Here is an 18,249-nt window from a genome sequence, read left to right as displayed (position 1 = left end):
TGAAGGTTTTGTCTCTGAGACTGAAAAGTTTTCAGACTTAACCAAGATGCTTGAACCTCTTTGCGGTATTATCTTTACTTTAGAGCCATCTTCTCAGAAGAAAGCAACAGTGGAATAGGCAAAGATCTTTGCTTGGGGATGTTTGTGCAAAAATAGAGAAACATTTAAAGTAATTTTTAAAAAATTACATAATTTTGATTATGTTACAGAGTTTTCAGAGTTTTTTATCCTATATTCTTATTTTGGCATATTCATGTTTTGGATTTGGAAGGGGCTTCACAACTTTATGGAAGATAATTTGAGAGAATTCAAATTATTCTGAATTAAAGTTTAAGATATTTGTTCCAACATGCATTTCTATAGTTATTAGACTTTTTTAACATCCAACACCTCCAAACACGTGCTGAGTTTGAGTCAAACCATTTTTAAGGCCTCAAACCAGTTGGTGGTGTCCCTTTAAAATTGCTATTGTGTTGCTTTCATCAAGCTAACTAGCACAATAGTCAGTGCCATGAAGAAGCTTAAAACATGCATATTTTATGAGTATTTCAGAGAACTGCCACACAAAAGGAGAAGTAGGCTATGTCTACAGTATTATCACTTCACCTACTGTAACCTTCTCAAGGATTTTTTTAGATAAAAGAAAAGCTGCAGCATATGATCACTGCAGAGCAGGGTCGGAGATTGTAGGAAGGGGGAGGAAGACAACGACTCACCGTGTCTGAGGACACTTACTTCTTGTCACCTTGGTGCATGCCATCTGATCATCAAACTCTGTTCAGAGCTTTATTCAAAGGTTATTGTCGGAGTCGTTCAGAGCACATTAACCCCCAACACTTGTTTCTGATTTTTCTGACTAAATTATATGAAATCTTGGCTGAGTGTTTCCTATTTTCTGTTAACTCTGAAATCTTGTGAAAGCTAGGAATTGCATAGGATTCATAAGACATACAGGATCCTTTACTCAGTTTCTATCAACCCCTGTGAAAACAGCTTTTCCCTTTAATGAGAATGAACTGTTTGCTAAAATGAAATGCAGTAGTTGCCTGTTTAAAAAATAAAACAGCATGGTCCTGCATCCTTTCAATGTTTTGACTCCTAGAATATTTACAGGTTAATTCAACTATAAAACGCCGTTGGGAATACTAGTTTAGATGTAGCACTATGCAAATAAAATTAAGCGTGCAACACACCTTGCGTTTGCTAGGCCATGCAGAAATACGTGGAGTAGTATTATTGCATACAAATATATAGGAAGAACTGCAGCAGTTATTAGCTGTTGACAAAGGCAGCAGCCAGGGACAGAGGTGACCTCCGTGCAAGACATCGATGATGTGTGCAGGGTGCTTTGGGACCGGGTGGGTGTGCAGTGAAGCCAGCAGAGCTTGCTCCTGCTGCTGGAGAGGAGTGGTGGCGGGATCTGTGCTGCCTGCTGTGCAGCTGGGAGGGTGAAGAAGCACCCCGTGAGTCTCTAAGCCCTGGTGCTCGACACGCAGGATGCTTCCAACCTGCAAATAGCTGTAGGCTGCTGAGCACTCTGACTCGAGCATTTATTTCAGATTTCTTGTGAGGCAGCCTTTAGAGGACTATTTACACAGAAGTTTTAGAGGCACTGTTAAGGCAGCTCTTGCTGGAATTATTTTCCGTTATTTACTCATGGGCTTTGTTTCTGTGCCATCTTTTCTTCTTCCTGCTCCCATCTGGCTAACCATTGAAACTGCTGATCGTACCACATGTGGTTATCAGACTGCTTCAGCTGGCTTCCCTCCCCAGCAGCAAAAATGTGTGAGTCCAATGTCATCTGCTGGGTGCTTGTTTCTTTCTTCTGATCTCTGCTGCTTTGTTTCTCTTGATTTTGGTTTAACCGAAGTCCACTGTGCCCAGGCTTGAGCAGATCTCTGCCGCTTGGAAAACTCTTTTTTGCTTCCTGCCTTGATAGGAAAGCTGTCAGGAGAACTCGGGAGAACTGCCCTGAGCAGCACACCTTCTTTGCGGCAGCTGTTGAGATAGGACACAAGCTATCCCTGGGTATGATGGGGTTCAACCAAAGGGACCTCAGTAGAAAACCTCACATTCTTAGTAGATACTTCACACTACTGACTTTAGGCACCTGATGTGCAGCCAAATGCCTGACTTCCTGCGCAGGGCATACCAGCCTGGGCTTTGTGCTGTGGATGTACGTGGTCTTGGATCAGCTCACCGGCAGGGTAAGGTCATGTTGACTTGGAGAAAGGGCAGGGTGAGCTCAAGTCTGCTAGATCAACATATACACATACCCTTTGCAGCCTGGGCAAGGATAGAAACAGGTTCTTCAGGGACTTATATAGTTATCTGCACGATGAAATCGTCTTGCAAGTCCTCTAATGTTTTGCTTCATTCTCAGTGCACTGCTCAACTACTGCAACAAATGACGCAAGGCTTACTCAGGCAGCAGGCACTGTCAGTAAGCACCGGGGTTTGTCCCAAGTCCACATCTAGCCTGTGTCCTGAATGAAGAAGGGGTGACAGCTTTGGATTTTACAATTACAGATAGTATCCTGTGATTCTCTTCTTTGTCTCGGTGTTTCCTGGGCCATCCTAAGTTCCTCTCCTTGCTTCTGGTGTCAGATAAAGCAGTGCCGTAAGGGTCACACAAATGTGCATTTCAGGACCATGGGGTGGAGGTAGAAGACAAGGTCAGACAAGTCATCCCAGAAAGTCTATTGCTACATTCAAAAATAAATTAAAATAAGGCCAGGTAGTTTAGCATGGCACCAGCGTAGAGCTGGATGTGATTTGTAAAATGGAACAATCAGTCACTTCAGCTCAGAGGCAAGTAGATGTCCAATATTTATGTTACATGGCTCGAGAAAATGGTAGACAAAGGAGCAAATGCAGGGCATTCAAAAATGCAGTTAATGACATGACTGTGAAAGGACAGACCAGGCAGTCTGCAACAGAGAGGTATATGTGGTTTACCAAGGCTGGAGTGTCACAGGGTGGTGGTCAGGAATGGCCTCCACCCCTTGGCCTGGTGTTGGTCTTGGTGAGCTGTGTTGGAAAAGTCAGGGAGCTGAGGGAACCACAAGAGAGGAGCGAGGCTGCTGTTTGCTCTCCCCAGCTTTACTGGGAGCAACCTTTCTGATTGATGTGCCCTGTAGGAAGGAGCTGTGACTGAGCTCCTTGGGAGCCACAGTACAGTGCAGGACGGGGGCTGAAAACACATCCTGAGTTGTTTCTCCTTCCCATCTGTCAGAAGCTGGGGCAGAGCTGGTCAGAACTCGGAGCAGACAGTTGACAGTTTATGCTGTAGTCCTTTGAAATACAACTTATTAGGTATATATCACATTTGAGACAGACTCATGTCTTCTGTAAGTGAAGCATGAGCAAAGATTTCAAGTATGGGAAGAATATTTTCTGTAGTCTATAAGTGGGGCGTAGAGACTACCTATCACTTGTCCTTCCATCGTCCTCTCCTAATACTGTCCAGAAGTCCAGAGAAGTGGATAGACCTGGATCTTTCACTACAGCCTCTCTTTCCCCAAATTGCTGTGGGTCAAGGTCATTTGGCTGCTCTCTGGAGAGAAAGTTGGGTTTCTTTTTCCTGCAGAAACTAAGTCAGGTTTCCACGCTTCAAGATCAGTTAGTTGCTGAGAAGCAATGTTATTGCCCAGTTTCACCATGCTGAACACTTTCGTATTTGTACCAGTGAAACTTAAAAAGACCTTCCTTTTATTATTTGTTACTGTTATTTGAGTTGTAAACTTTGGCCTCTTTTCAGCTAAGTCTTTGCTGTCAAATATATATGTTTATATACATAATGCCACTCCTGACAGCCTAATAATACAGTTGGTAGAATTATGTGTGTTATATCTATGAGTGAGATGACTTGGTTTGCACCATCTATTGAATGAGCAGAGGAGCTGCCTCTTCAAACCTTCTAAGAGTGATGGTCTTCTTGTCGCTGCCACAAACCGCTCAAATGGCAGGAGGTGAACCCCGGCATCACTGTGACGCAGGGAATAGATAATACAGGATTTCATTTTTCTGTTGAATAATAGGATGGGTAACAGCTTCTAATGGGAATGAATAGCCAATAATGACATAAATGACCCTGGAGCAGATTGAAATTATTCCCATATGGTCTGGGGAAGAATTGTGGTAGTATATGAATATGCAATTAATCTTGGGAGGGAAAGAAAAAAGAAAAATAAAAGGAGTCTAACGCTACTCGAGTAACCGTAGCCTAGTGGTGTAAAGCAGTGATGTAGTGGGGAAGGAGTAGGTGGCGTACAGCAAAGATGCTGTGCAACCAAGTTACCTACTAAAACAAAAAGAAAATGCAGTTAGATTGCTATGGACTGTATTTCTTCAGAAATCTATGTAGTGTTTTCATGTTGATATTTATTTAAAGCTTGGTTCAAACTTCCTAAGAAGGCAAGAGGAATTTTTCCAATAACTTTGACTGTATTTGACTTAAGTTCTTTATTGCACAACTTTGGTATTTTTGTTTCTTTCCTTTATTTCATCTATACTAGTTAGAACTGAGAAAACTGGAGAACGCCCGGGTTGGTTTTAGAAATTGACATCTTAGTAATGGTTCGTTTTTTTTTTTCAGAGACATTCACAAAATATTTTGGCGGCTAATTCTTGGTTTACCTTAACTTTTCTCTGCAATTTAATGTTCCAAATTCAAGCCACCTCTTCTGGTTTTCTTAGACCATTTGTCAAATATTTCTGTTACAAATGTCTAGCTATTAGACATTTGTATTCAGTTTTCATTGTTTGCACCATCATTTCTGTTGGCAAACTGCTTTGCTGATAATATATGGGAGAAACCAAACATTTTAAACCAGAAAATAAATTTAATAAGCAGCTTGGGTAAGGGAGGATTCATTGAAACTTTTAATCATTCCAGAGTATTATGTGAAAAAATCAATGAAAAGATATCAAAATGTGCTTTTAACATTTTAAAACCATTCTTATGAATGATAAAGGTAATGCATAGTTGGAATGACCGCTATTTATATTGCTAGATAGTTAAAGAAAGCATGATTTCTTATTTATGAAAGCGATACAATGATCCTAATATAAACACTTCATTAGTTTCTAGATAAGTGCTTCTTTGAACTGAACAACTGCAAAGGAAGGAGGAATATAAAATTTAGATCCTTTTAAGGAAAGTCACTTTGAGAGAAGTATCAGCATTGCATGCTTTCAGTCCACAGCCACTGAGAAATGAAATGAAAAATCATGTAATTCCCAGACAAAAAAAGCCCTGTCCTTAATTTAGCCAACAGTGTAAATACATATCTGCTAATTAAAAATCTTATTAGAGTGTTACTAGAATTTCCCAGTACACCAAAAAGCAAATTTTAAATTCAAACAGAAGGCTAAGCAGAAATGTAAATGTGCACCCATATCTTCACTGGAAAGAGGAGCAGCACACAAATCAAAGACATTTTTATCTGTCAGTAACAATAATAGCAAAACCCAATAGTGGTTTACTCAACCTTGAACTTGATTTTTTTTCTTTTAAATGAAAAAATGACCGTAGTGAATTGACACTTCAATTCACGCATTTTCTTGCTATTTATATGTTTCTGTTCTGACACTGAAAGTCCTTCTTAGAGAAGGCGTCTACTAATTATTAAAACTCTGGAGTCTTACTAAGAGGGAAAAGAAAATAGATGTTGCCCGTGTCCTAGACTCTGACTCAATTTTCTCCTAGAAATCTTTTCCAACCATTGTTGCCCTGCTTAGGAGACAGCAAAGGGAAGACAGTGAAGTCATATTCCTGATATGTGGGGAAAGAATATAGGTTTCTTCCTACATGCTTGCTTTTAAACATGGCAAATCAGAATGTCTTGAATTGAATCCAACAGGAAAACAACATTAGAAAGTAGTGGGGTTTTTTTCATAAGCAGTTATCCATAGTCCATCCTTGTATTAGTATCCGTAAAGTTGCAACTGCAACTGCAGCCTTGGTTAAGATTGAGGACACTCTGATTAATGATGTGTGTCTCAACGAGGTGCGGTGCCCCCCAGCTGTGAGGAAATTTCCAGTGATTCTCCAATTGAAAAGATGCAGGTGGAGGCTGCCCAGCTTGCTATCAAGGCTATAAACGCAGCAGATGATGAATGAAACGCTGCTGCGCTTTCTGGCTGGGTGTAGGTAGGTGGTGGGCACAGGATTGTTTAGGCAACTTTGTATAATCTTTGGACTTTTGGATTTGGGGCAGATTCTTTTAGGCTGCAGATGAGTGACCTCCCTGGTTGGGAAAGGCCCTTGAAGAAACCGTGGTTCTCTTGCTTATGGCAATTATTAATGCTTTTTTTAGGAGGGGAGGGTAGAGTATCTGATGGTGAGGCCACTGGGTAAATTTTGCTCAGGAAGCTGGTTTCTGCTGATGATAATCAAGTTAATTATTGATCAATAAACAGGATTATATTGTTATCCTTGCTTAGTTGCTGCTTTGAACCGTACAGGAACCACACTGGGAAGGATAAGTCACGGCAGCAGCGGTGGGCACGAGTTCCTCGGAGACCTGCTGGAGAGCAGCTCTGTAGAAAAACACCTGGGAGTCCTGGTGGACAACAGGATGACCATGAGCCAGCAATGTGCCCTTGTGGCCAAGAAGGCCAATGGCCTCCTGGGGTGCATCAAGAAGAGTGTGGCCAGCAGGTCAAGGGAGGTCATCCTCCCCCTCTACTCTGCCCTGGTGAGGCCGCACCTGGAGTACTGTGTCCAGTTCTGGGCTCCCCAGCTCAAGAAGGACAGGGAACTGCTGGAGAGGGTGCAGCATAGGGCTACCAAGATGATTAGGGGACTGGAACACCTCTCTTATGAAGAAAGACTGAGGGAATTGGGTCTCTTTAGTCTGGAAAAAAGACAGTTGAGGGGGGACCTGATCATTGCTTATAAATACTTAAAGGGTGGGTTTCAGGAGGATGGGGCCAGGCTCTTTTCAGTGGTGCCCAGTGACAGGACAAGAGGTAACGGGCACAAACTTGAGTATAGGAAGTTCCACCTAAACATGAGGAGGAACTTCTTTACCTTGAGGGTGGTAGAACACTGGAACTGGCTGCCCAGAGAGGTGGTGGAGTCTCCATCTCTGGAGACATTCAAAACCCGCCTGGACGTGTTCCTGTGCAACCTGCTCTAAGGTGTCCCTGCTCTGGCAGGGAGGTTGGACTAGATGATCTCCAGAGGTCCCTTCCAACCCTATGATTCTATGATTCTATTAAGAAACCAGACTTCCTTCATTGTACTGCCTGTAGAATTTTTTTTTAGATGGTAACAAAGACATCCAGAGTAGCAAGAGAGATGTTAAATCCTGTTGTCACCCACCCTTTATATAGTCTGAGGTCTAAAAGCAAGGACTTTATATTCTGTCAACACTATAAAGCACTGCACAGTCTGGGCAGGCATTTGTGAGAAAACTAATTTCTAACACAATTCAAGGGACAAAGCCTTGCACCGACCCACGAGCTTGCCGAATTCTTGCCTGCTAACCACAAAGGGTACCTCTGCAGATTGCTTTGATAGGGCTCTGTTCCTCTGTGGCCTTTTAACTATTTGCTCTTCCGATAGCACACAAATGGGTAGTAAAGTGTTATACAAAGCAGCATTTCACTTGTCAGCTGCACCCCTGCTGTTGATGCTTCCCACTAGGGAGCCATTGAGTGAAATGGTGCATAGTCAGCTGGCTCTATTTTTCTTCTCTCCTATGCAATGACTTCACCTCATTACCTCCCAGGTGAAACTGGAGCTGTCTGCATCAGCAACCTGCTTCTGATTTCAAAGAATGAGTTAGGATTTATGACTGTTGACTGTGGAAGGCAGGGGTGTTGGAGCACTAGCCTATTTTAAATCTATTATACCAACTTTTTGTTGCAGTCACTGCTTCTGGAATTAATTGTTTGGCTTTCTTGGTCAGTTTTGTTTTCCAATACTGCAGTAGAAGGTTGAAAAACATAGGAAAGAAGAGCAACACTACAGAAAAAAATACATATTAAAAATCTTCCCTGTGACTCCTGAGAAATGGCACAGTAATCCTAGATGTAACATTCAGATAGTGCTTGCAGCTCTCCATTTATCAATTTAAAAAGTGTATAGCTAAGTATCTAGGTATGCAGAACATAAAAACCCATTAGTAAAAGAAGAGGGAATAATACTGGTTTGTTTGCTTCTCTGCTCTAGCAGCTTTTTAGATAACGCAGACTGAATGCTTTTAATTGTCTTTGTAAGATATGTTTGAAAATTCATCAAACCCTTACCTATTATTCTAAACCAGTTATTTAAAAAGATGTAAATCCTTTCATTTCTATGGAGATGAGCAGTGACAAATAATTACAAGTGTAAGCTCGGATCAAGTGTATCTGCAAATAAAAGCCTGTGCTCTCCCAGGGCATCTGCAGCTCGAGAGTGCCTGAATCCGGGCTGCCCAGTGAGAGGTTCCTTGGCATTCAGCTCCTAGCAGGCTAATCCTACACTGACAACACTTAAGAAGAAGAAATCTTTTTTTCTCCATTCTCCCTCAGCATTCAGCATAACCTATTTAATACAGAGGCAACAACTAAAGCAAAAAAATCACAAGCTCAGCTTGTTCTGTTACTCTAAAACCCAATGTAGAAACTGAGGAAATTGGATCACGTGGAGCAATTTCATGTGTATTTAAGGCAGCTGCAGGCAAAGAATGAGCAGAGGGAAAAAACATTCCCAAATTCTGTCCCCAGGTGTAGTTTCATACTTCTGCACGTGGTGCTATTTGCAGCGCTGTTTCTCACAGGTCCCAGGTGGGAAAAGTGCTTCCCACAGAGCTCTTGGGAGCTCTTAATGTGATGGTGCTCCACCAGGTTGCATGCCCTGTTTCTAATCCTTTTGGAGGTTACTAGCTTTCCATTAGCAACTGCTCTGCAGACACAAAAAGTACTGAAAATGTGGTAATACAGATCGCTTGAGAGGAAGTGCCTCGGGAAGCTGACGGAAGTGGTACGGGGTTGTAGGGTGCTGGTTCATCCTGACTGGCTATGCCCAGCTGCTCCAGCCAACCTAAAGGTGCTTCTGAGTTGGCGTCCTTTTCTGATTGCATAGGTTTCTCTGAAAAAAATAGTTAACTCACATAGACCTGCTTGATGACTTCTTAATTCCTAAGCGTTTCATGTGTCCTGTGTTACAGGGAAGAATAGTGTGTTTGGGTTTGTCCTTCATATCAAAAGTGATAATAGGTTTGATTTTAGTTGTGTCAAAGTGAGATAACAAAGGAATAGAAAAGGAGAGAAAAGCAAGAAGCAGAAAAAGACACTGAAAGAAATTTGAAACAAACAAAAAAAGAACAGCAGAGCAGTTCCTGCAGGCACAGCTCAGGACTATAAAGATGCCTGCTGGAAGGTGAGGGTGATGGAGGACAGATAGGAGAGGAGCCAGCACTAAGTGGGAAAACCCAGGAAGAGCATCTCCCAGAGCTCAATAACTGCGACACCGAACTGCCTCGCCTTTGCCTGCTTCTCTGGGATGTGCATTCCTGGGGCAGGGATCATGTGTCTCTGCCATCCGGCGCTCTCGTGAGCGCTATAAAATATTTCAGTGCTCTAGTGAAACATGTGAAAACCTAGAGGGGCACCTTGAACAGGAGAGAAGTGTGTGAAAAAAAACGTAAGGGAGGTGTTTCAGTGTGAGGAAATGGGAGTAAATTTTACACCTTGACTCTACTCCACTAGTATCACTTAATAAATCATTTAAATAAAGCGCTGCCATGAGTCATGGAAGCACTGAGGTGGTGTGAATGGATCAGCAGCCTGGTAGCTAAAGGGTGCATCTAAGAGGTGAGGTGCTTTCCCTAAGGCACAGTCAGAGACTTGAACTAAAATGTGCAGAGATCAGTTATCTTGCACTGTTCTGGCACAGTCTGAGAGAAACCACTCCCAGAACAATTTTGAGTGCTAGAGCAGTCTCTGGCGATGCGAGATGGGTCCTTCAACACAAAGGAAGAACCTGGACCTGTTATGCCTACTGCACTAGAGTAGGTGTAGGTACTCCTGGTTTTTCAGTGCCCGGTGGGAGACTACCGTTTCTGCAACCATTATTGAATCCATGTTTTAATCATACAGAATTTGGGATGTCCGTCTCCTCACCATTATTTTTCACTGGAGTGGATTCAGATGGTTAAGTAGTTTAAATATGACCCAAACAATTCTTATTTTGCAAATAATAGATGAAAAGTATTTGCTTAGCCCCACCTGGAGTATTGCTAGAGCTTTCCTTTGGCCCACATCTCATCGCTGTAAGTTAGCAAAATAGGAAGGACTCCAGCTTTTCAACAGAGGCACTAGATCTGCTCTCCTCGGTTGGTAGAATTCAAGTCTTTGTGTTATATCCATCACATGACATAAGTTTGTTAGGGGACAAAAGCGGTGTCACAGCTGCGTAGCTGCCGGCAGTGCTTGTGGGCAGAGCCGGTGCGCTTCCCCCAGATGGGGCAGGCGGCAGCTGAGCGAGGCAGGAGGCGTGGGAAGGGTCCTCAGCTTGATCTGCTGGTTAAGGTGACTGCAAAAAATACGTGTGGATAGCTGGAGATGGTCCTTCCCTCTTGGAGAAGGATGGCTGTGGTCCGTGTGTGGTCAGTGGTGACCCCCACACGACTAGCAGCTGGGGTGTGTGGGCAGGCGCCCGAAACCTCCATCAGGCAAGAGAGGGAGGGGGGAGCAGAGAAGTCATCAGGAGCAGCCATGGTTTTGCCCCCCCATGTACAGACTTGGCTTCTCTTTGAAATGGAACATTTTCCTCTTGCTCCTGTTGAAACAAATAGTACTCATGTCTCCCAGGCATGCTTTTTAGCCAGGATTTTGTCTGGTTTAAAGTGGGGAGGACAGGGGACCACAGCCTTTGCTGCTGGGTGGGACTGATGCTTTCAGGCCACTTCCTACCTCCTTGTGATCCATATTAAATAGGGCAGAAAGTAACATTGTGCTGTGCTAGGTATTTTTTGGCAGAAAAATTGCGATTCACTAATGGCCTTTCCCCAGTTAAATGCTGTACAACTACATTCTTGTAATTAATATTTAATCAGACACTAATAGCACTTTATGCAGAACTCAGATGTGCTGGTGAGACCTTGCTGCATCTTGGAGCTTCGGGCTGTTGTGCTGCTTAGAGAACGGTTGTGTGTGTGTGTATTTTAAAATGATACACTGACAGATAGCTCTGCTTACATCTCTGCAGTCAATGTAGAGGAAATATAATATAACACGGATAAACATGACTGCAAGTTGTTTCACTCTATGAAATTTAACAGCACTGACAGCACAATAAGACCTTTTGAGGCCACAGTTCCTTCAGAAGACTGGACAGTATATTTAGGGAACTATCATGATTATTGGAGTGGAACTGGTGCTTACTCCTTCTTTTTAAAATTTTACCTACAAAATTGAAGGTTCATAAAAATTACAGTAATTTTTCTCTTTCTTTTCTCTTTGACCATTAGATCACTTAACTGTGCTGTCAGGCAACGTGGCTTGATCTCTTGTATTCCTGAGAATAAAAGTTTGGACTGCGCTGCTAAACAGAAAACCTTAAAGCCAAGCCACAATTAAAAGCCTCAGTGAAATTAAATTGAAAGCTACATGTGTACAATTAAGAATAATAATGGGGAAAATCAATCTTCCTGGTGAAGTGAGTGTTGACATACTAGATATTGCCTTTCAGGTTTGAATGAAAACGCTTATAGTGTTTTTCTTCAGTTGTCATTCAACCCAACGTTAATTACACTGTAGGGTTTTCCCAATGACATGTTTGTTGAGCTGTACGTAAGTGACAGGATGATTATGTCTAAATGATTGGTAAATGTGTTGGCTTTGAGGGCTTAAATATTTGTATAAATGATTCTTCCAAAAGCTGAGGAACGCTTGACATCTCCACAGATAAGAGGATAACAGCTTTGTTACCCACCTTATTTTAGGGCTATATTTTGATTGTCTTGCTCATTTTGGTAGTATCCTACTCCAGCGAAGCAACCGTGAAAATTGGAGGGGCTGTTTCAGCATAAGATGCAAACCAGTGTAGAGATGGTGACAGAATCTCCATGCAAAGAAGGAATTTCTCTTGTAGCTTTAAAACATGTGCAGCTACGATGCCTACTTTTCTGAGAGCAAGTGAGGAGAAAATAGACCTGAAGTTAGTGCCTTCAGGTGGGGAGCGCCTCTTACCTCTGTGAAAGAGGTAATTTGTTTCGACAATAAGTGGAATAGGATTTTGCAACTTTGTTTTAAAGGATGAAATTTCGTAATAAACATCCTGACTGAAATCTGTGTGATCTTAATAGGATAATATTGTGACGATTTTCATTTCTAAGGAGCTGCTGACATGTTCAGTTAAGGAGATGTGTGTAATGAATGTGAACACCAGGATGACGGCCTAAAAACATTTAGCAACTTTCCTTCATTTTTTCTATAAATTAAGCAGTGTCTCTTAGACCAGAAAGAAAAGTAGAATAAAGGAATATGTGAAGCAGGGCAGAGAAGAGAGAGCTTTAACTGGCACCATTTCAGGCTGTGCAGGTGGAGAAACCTCCTGAGGAAGCAAACGGGGCTGCAGGCAGGAGGGGAAAAAGGGCAAACCCAACCTGTGCGCTGGGGGATCCACTGGGCAGTTCATGTAAGTTAAGACATGAAAAGTATGGTGGGTTTACACGATAAAAGAAGAGGACACTGTCTGTAAAGAAATTTTGGGTGATTATTGAAAGAGTGAAATTCTCATAGGTCAGCTATGGGTTACTGCTGTGTAAAAATTGGCAAATTTACTAAAAGTGAAAAGGTGTCTCTGGGCTGTCAGAAGTTCTGCCAGTGGAACTGCTTTTTTGAGACGGGGGCTTTTTGTAACCTAATAGCTATTTCGGTTGTCTAATAAAGATGTGAATCAGTTAGGCCATAGCACAGCATTATGTTCTGAGCCAGCTTTTTCTGTAATCTCAAGTGATGCTACAAATAGATATTCCAGAGGAACTTCAGTTTTCTTGGAAAAAGCCTGTCTTTGTTAGTCCTACTGGTGAAGTTCAGGCTGTGTCCATAATCTCTCTGGCATTGATTATGGTGAGTAGGGTGTTCAGCAAAAATAATTCAAGTCCTGTTAACAATAATACAATCATATAACTCTCTTCCTCTCTCAAAAGTGCCACAGTCCACTTCATTGGCTTCAAGAATAGCTCAGGGATTTTTTCCACCTGCTAACACTGAAATCCAGCTGTTTCAGTGGTAAAACCTGGCATTTGGTTAGCATCTCAAGGCAAGTTTACTCTACACTTCACAGCAAGAAGAGGGGCTTGCTGAAACTGTGGATTGAACAACAGGATTTGAGCATTAAACAGTTTTAGGAAAGCATTCACTGATAAAGCTGGAATTTGATGAAGACCTGGGGACTCATGTGGCTTAATGAGTGTTATATGCTAATTGGCAATAGCAGCAAGTCTGCCCTACCTTCTGGTCCTTCTGGAATCTGCTGGAAGCTGGTGTCACGGGTGGCACTTGAGGGTACAGTGGTCTTCATTCTTTAGGTTTTATAACTTCTTAGTAGTCTCAACAAATGTACTTATATTAAAGCAGTTAAGGATAAATTAAAGTATAAAAGCAGAATGAAGCAAAGTGGATTTGCTTCTAGTATCATTAGCCAGTCATTTCAATGAGGTGACTGGAAGCATTGGAGACACTGGGATTTTGTTTTATTTAAAATAAGGGCAAATGAGAACAGAACTGGACCCTTCTCATTTTGTCTTTCAAGTGTCTGTTACAATAAACTTCATGTGACAGAGACCGTATACGTCTTTTGTTCTGTGTAGCTCTGAGCACGTTATTGTGATTCTGAAAATAACCACTAATCATTTCCTGAAGAATTGTCCTTTTTGATGAACCACTGTGTATTTTCAGCTGCTTTTGACATTATGCCACTAAAAGCTGGTTCGCCTTTAAAATGTGTTTCTTCAGCTGTAGTTTGAGGTTCAGCAGCACAATTGTCTGTGAGGATAAATGGCTTTGTCTGGAAGATTTAGAGATTACAAGGTTGGGGAAGGAGTATGAGGAGGAAGATGGGGTCCTTGGGATAATAAGATATACTAAATTTTCCCCTCTTCCTCTATATTACAGCATGATCACAGAGTCACAGAATGATGGGGTTTGGAAGGGACCTCTGGAGATCATCTAGTCCAATGCCCCTGCCAGAGCAGGTTCACCTACAGCAGGTTGCACAGGATGGCGTCCAGACAGGTTTTGAATGTCTCCAGAGTCGGAGACTCCACCACCTCTCTGGGCGGCTTGTTCCAGTGCTCTGCCACCTTCAAAGTAAAGAAGTTCCTCCTCATGTTAAGATGGAACTTCCTATGTTCAAGTTTGTGCCCATTACTTCTTGACTTATCACTGGGCACCACTGAAAAAATTCACGTCCTCTTGTCACTCTCCCTTCAAGTATTTATAAGCATTGATAAGATCCTCCCTAAGTCTTCTTTTCTCTAGACTAAAAAGACCCAAGTCCCTCAGCCTTTCCTCATAAGAAAGATGTTCCAGTCCGCTAATCATCTTTGTAGCCCTTTGCTGGACGCTCTCCAGCAGTTCCCTGTCCTTCTTGAGCTGGGGAGCCCAGAACTGGACACAGTACTCCAGATGTGGCCTCACCAGGGCAGAGTAGAGGGGGAGGATGACCTCCCTTGATCTGCTGGCCACACTCTTCTTGATGCACCCCAGGAGGCCATTGGCCTTCTTGGCCACAAGGGCACATTGCTAGCTCATGGTCATCCTGTTGTCCACTAGGACTCCCCGGTCCCTTTCCACAGAGCTGCTCTCCAGCAGGTTACCCCCTAACCTATACTGATGCAGGGGGTTATTCCTCCTCAGGTGCAGTACCCTACACTTGCCTTTGTTGAATTTCATCAGGTTTCTCTCTGCCCAGCTCTCCAGCCTGTCCAGGTCACACTGAACAGCAGCATAGCCTTTTGGTGTGTCAGCCACCCCTCCCACTTTTGTGTCATCAGCAAACTTGCTGATGGCACACTCTGTCCCTTCATCCAGGTCATTGATGAATATATTGAACAAGACTCGACCCAGTACTGACCCCTGGGGAACACCACTTGTTACAGACCTCCAACTAGACTCTGCACCACTAACCACAACCCTCTGAGCTCTATCTGCCGGCCACTGTTCAATCCTCTGTGCCCCTAACCACAACCCTCTGAGCTCTGTCTTGCAACCAATTTTCTATCCACCTTACTGTCCATTCATCTAACCCACACTTCCTAAGCTTACCTGTGAGGATGATGTGGGAGACGGTGTTGAATGCCTTGCTGAAGTCAAGGTAGACAACATCCACTGCCCTCCCCTCACCTGTCCATCCAGTCACCCCATTGTAGAAGGCTATCAGATTAGTCAGACGTGACTTTCTCTTAGTGCATCCATGTCGACTGCTTCTGATAATATTCTTTTCCTCCAGATGCTTTGAGATGACACCCAGAACAAGCTGTTCCATCATCTTTCCAGGGGTGGAGGTGACACTGACTGGCCTGTAGTTTCCTAGGCCTTCCTTCTTGCTCTTTTTGAAGACTGGAGTGACATTGGCTTTCATCCAGTCCTCAGGCACCTCACATGTTCTCCAGGACCTTTCAGAGATGATGGAGAGCGGCTCAGCAATGCCTTCCGCCAGCTCCCTCAGCTCCTCTCCCATGGGTGTATCCCATCAGGCCCCATGGACTTGTATATATCCAGTTTACTTAATTGATTTCTAACTTGATCCTCTTCAACCCAGGGAAAGTCTTCCTTCCTCTAGACTTTCTCTGTTACCTGCAAAGTCTGGGACTTCCAAGGGCTGGCCCAAGCAGTAAAAACTGAAGCAAAGAAGGTATTGTTAATATTGATGTGAGAGAAACTAAAATAAGAGGAGCAGAGCTACATTTTTCTGATGGAAAGCAGTTTTCATAAAAATGCTAGTTCAACTGACATGATTTTTTTGAAGGCACATATCAGCTGTGTTCAACTTGGTGCAGAAGGGCAAGAAGACCACCGCAGACCACAGCTGGGCTGCAGCCCCTGTCTGCTCCTCCAGTGGGCTGCCTTCTGGCTGCAGATTTGTTCTCATCTTCTCCCCCCCAGGATTACATGTTTATAGTAGATTGTTGTCATGGTTTAGGCCAAAATCCACTACTGGGGACCTGAGGGACCCCAGACGAGACCAACAGTTGCTCCCCTCTACCCCTCTTCAAAGAGAGAGGCAGAGGAGGAAAAAGAGACTTATGAGTTTAGAAGGAACTAAAATACTTTAATGAAATATTAATAATAAAATAAAAAGAAATAATGAAAAATATACAAAACCGTATCAAGCTCCCAAGATGACAATCACGACACTGGCTGGCACTGGGGCAGTCCCAGGCTGGACTCAGTGATTCGGACTGGATTCCGGATCTGGATTCAGGATCGGGATTACAAGCAGATGAACAGAGTCCTCCTCAGGCGTCGGCCATTGAAGGAAGAGCCCGTGACCCTTTGATCCCTCAGCTTTTATACTGAGCATGAGGCAGATGGGATGGAATACCCTGTTGGTCAGTTTTGGGTCACCTGTTCTGTCCGCTCCTCCCTGCAGGTGAGACCCCACTATGCTTTTCCGCTTCCGACCCTCCAACGGGGCAAATAACAAAGTTGGTTGGCCTTGGGTGTTATGGCAATAAGTATAAGCAAGAGCCTCTCTGCATACCATGCCCGGGCATCAGCGATAAACATAGGTCTTACCACTCAGAGAGAGTGAACACTGTCTGCACAATATGCAGTTAATTTCAGCAGTTAGAAGAGGCCCAGCTAAGAAGCGAAGTTACTGAACAAAATTGGTTCTGTTTTACCTCAAACCAGGACAATTGTATCTACATTTTTTTTTTAATTTTTGCTTGATATTGTTCTCTATTACACTCAGAAATTTCTCAGTGCCAAAAATCCTTTAATCCAAATTCTGACTTGAGTATAAGAAGTCATCCATGAAGGTACTGACTGAGCAAGTCAGCAGTTACAGATTAGAACAACGTTTTGAAATATGCTGATTTGTAACCTGGAGATATTAATTGAAAAAAAGATAGGCTATGTGCACTAAGATGTAATTCAGTGAGGACATATGTAGCAAAGTGGCTGCTGTAGTACGTTGCAGTATAGAGTTGTTACTAAAATCAAAATGAAATTTTCTAAAAAATGTGTTAGTTATTATTAATGTAATTAATAGAGCTCATAACGTCTACTGTAAAGTGTTTTAATTATCCATGTAGTTCAAACAGAGACACACTGTTGCTTTAGCTATAGCTAACTCATGGTGATCTTAAGTATCCACCAGAGTTCTTATTTCTGTCATTTTCAGTGCAGGTTTACGTGCAAATGTATTTCTTTGGTGGCTAAGTGTTAGTTGTATTCTTTTTTAATATTAACTTTATATGGTTGGTATTTGTGTAATTTTATATAATTCATATTTGTTATTCTAAATTAACAATAGGATTTAGTTTTATTACTAAGAGATTCATGCAAGATGAGATGTGTCTATTTTTTTTCCACTCTCTGTGTATTTATTTTGGAGTGTTATAATAGGAGTTAGTTATGAGATGTGGCTGGGGAGCCTGTAACGTATCTCTAGGGAGGGAGACAGTTCTCAGGATATGAGAAGTTTCTATGAATACCTGGGTAAAATTTTGCAAGGTGCTAAAGAGTGCCATTGAAAATAGTGTTCCTGTGTTCATTCATCTGTCTCACAGCTGTGGAAACTGTAATGAGAAAAAGCATGGTGGGTGCAGTATATCAATGCTGGTTCTTCCCCTCTCTCACGTGTGACAGCTGGAGGGGGATGAAGGGGCGCTGGCACTCACCTGGCTGCTGGTGGAAGGATGCTTTCTGTAGGTGGAGGTGTTGAATTGCCCGCTCGCTTCTTTCTTTACATTTAGTCCCTACCCAGGGAACTTTTCCTTCGCAAAACTGCTAATTGTTGTAACAGAAGCCTATAAAAGTTCATTAGGGAAATGAAGTTCTGCGTTTACAGTAGATTGTAATTTGAAAGGTAGCCAAATGCTGACTGTGTGCAAATACATTTCCCAAATCTACTTTAGTTTGAATATAATTAACTTCAGTGTCTATAACTTGCTCTGCCAGTACCAGCATCACTGCCAATATTAACAGGGTTTTTCTACAGGTCAGGATAATTAAAGCAGTATACCAGTCTCAAATGAGCTAATAAGGATAGCAAAGAGCTACAGCAAATCTAAGTACAAT

At 42.6% G+C, this 18,249-nt stretch overlaps 1 protein-coding gene across 1 annotated transcript in view; it reads left to right on the top strand.

Moving 5' to 3' along the window:
- The window catches only part of GPR158 (G protein-coupled receptor 158), a gene marked incomplete at its 5' end in the record, with an annotated part of 208,907 nt that overhangs the window by 64,366 nt on the left and 126,292 nt on the right, over window positions 1-18,249 (top strand). The window lies entirely within an intron of this gene.

Source organism: Vanellus vanellus (genome assembly GCF_965231255.1).
Source record: "Vanellus vanellus genome assembly, chromosome: 2".
NCBI lineage: Eukaryota > Metazoa > Chordata > Aves > Charadriiformes > Charadriidae > Vanellus > Vanellus vanellus.
This window is presented reverse-complemented; position numbering and strand designations above follow the sequence as displayed.